This window comes from Petaurus breviceps, unplaced genomic scaffold (assembly GCF_028583685.1).
Source record: "Petaurus breviceps papuanus isolate PSGF00001 unplaced genomic scaffold, PetGlider_PUasm1.0 90895, whole genome shotgun sequence".
NCBI classification, from domain to species: Eukaryota; Metazoa; Chordata; class Mammalia; order Diprotodontia; family Petauridae; genus Petaurus; species Petaurus breviceps.
The window spans coordinates 11385872-11387552 of NW_027187372.1; the positions used below are offsets into that span (position 1 = coordinate 11385872).

At 47.0% G+C, this 1681-nt stretch overlaps 1 pseudogene; it reads left to right on the forward strand.

Annotated features, from left to right (window-relative positions):
• The first annotated feature begins 284 nt into the window (after positions 1-284).
• On the forward strand, positions 285-1370 carry LOC138151194 (galactose mutarotase pseudogene; annotated as a pseudogene).
• Positions 1371-1681: the final 311 nt, after the last annotated feature.

Consider the following 1681-nt stretch of genomic DNA (forward strand, 5'->3'; position numbering starts at 1 on the left):
CCAGACACTGGCGTCCTTTCTCAAAAAGAACTGCCAAGCATTCAAACCCTACTGCAGAAAGCAGAAGTCTTATGGGCTGGCCATGTTGTTCAAATGCAAAACACATGCTTGCCAAAGAGACTATTTTTATGGAGAACTCTCATAGGACATGCATTCACATGGCGGTCAGGAAAAAATGATACAAGAACACTCTCAAAGTCTCTATTAAGATCTTTGGAATTGACTATACCTGTGCTGCCTCTCCGTTTTCTGGGCTTGGTTATTTTCCTTCCCGTTTTTGGCCCATGTCTTCGGTGACCAGGAGTGTGTTTGGGGACCTCCCCGGTGGAGCAGGGATTGTAGAGAAGTTTCATCTACGGTCAGACCAGCTGAAGGTGGAGATTATCTCCCTGGGCTGCACCAGCACCGCTTTGGAGATGAAAGACAGGGATGGGAAATTCTCAGATGTGGTGCTGGGCTTTGCCGAGCTGGAAGGGTATCTCAAGAAGCATCCGTACTTGGAGCCATAGTTGGACGAGTGGCCAACCGAATTGCCAAAGGGACATTCACTATAGATAGGAAAGAATACAAGCTGGCCATTAACAATGGACCTAATAGTCTATATGGAGGTCTGAAGGGCCTTGACAAGGTCCTTTGGACCCCTCTAGTGCTACCAAATGGCGTTCAGTTCTCCCGGATCAGTGCAGATGGAGAAGGAGGCTATCCTGGAGAGTTGAAAGTTTGGGTCAAGTGCACGCTTGATGGGGGGCAGTTAATAGTGAATTACAAAGCTCAGACCAGCAGTACCACACCAGTCAGTTTAACCAACGACTCGTATTTCAATCTGGCAGGCCAGGGTTCTCCAAACATATATGATCATGAAGTTTGTATAGATGCTGAAGCTTTGTTGCCAGTCAATGATCATCTGATCACTACTGGAAAAGTGGAATCTGTGCAGGGGACTGCGTTTGACCTGAGGAAGGCAGAGGGACTTGGAAAGCCTTTAGAAAAGTTCCAGATAAATGGTTTTGACCACAACTTCTGTCTGCAGGATAAGCATAAGAAGCATTTTTGCTCAAGGGTCTATCGTCCACCCACGGGACGGAAGCTAGAAATAAATACAGCGCAGCCCGGGGCTCAGTTTTACACGGCCAGTTTCCTGGATGGAGCGCTGAAGGGGAAGGGAGGGCGGTGCTGTGTGCCCCAAACACTCAGGCTTTTGCCTGGAGACCCGGAGCTGGCCAGAGGCAGTCAACAAGCCACATTTTCCTCCTGTACTGCTCCATCCCCATGAAGATTATAACCACACTACGTCGTTCAATTTTTCCGTGGCTTCAAGAGGTCCACATTGGTCCTACCAGATGAAGAGCACAGAGTGGAAATACATCTAAAGCTTCTTTGGTGACCAAGCTCCCAGGTTTTCCCTTTATAAAAGGGGAAGTGTATATTTCAAGGAGCTAAAAGTAATCACCTGGATTGAAGTAATCACAGTGATAGATGCTAGATTAATTAGTCTGATTCTTAAGTACTGGTGATCTTCTAAAATGACTAATTCCAGGCTAGGCTTAAAGGTCAGCTCTTTTCCCTGTGCTAATGAAGGCAACAAGAAATCAATCCATAGTCGTTCTTGTAGACTAGGTGGAAGTAACTGGGGGCATTAGTATTCTGAGGGCCAGGGACAGTGAAGGCAATTGTTGGTGGC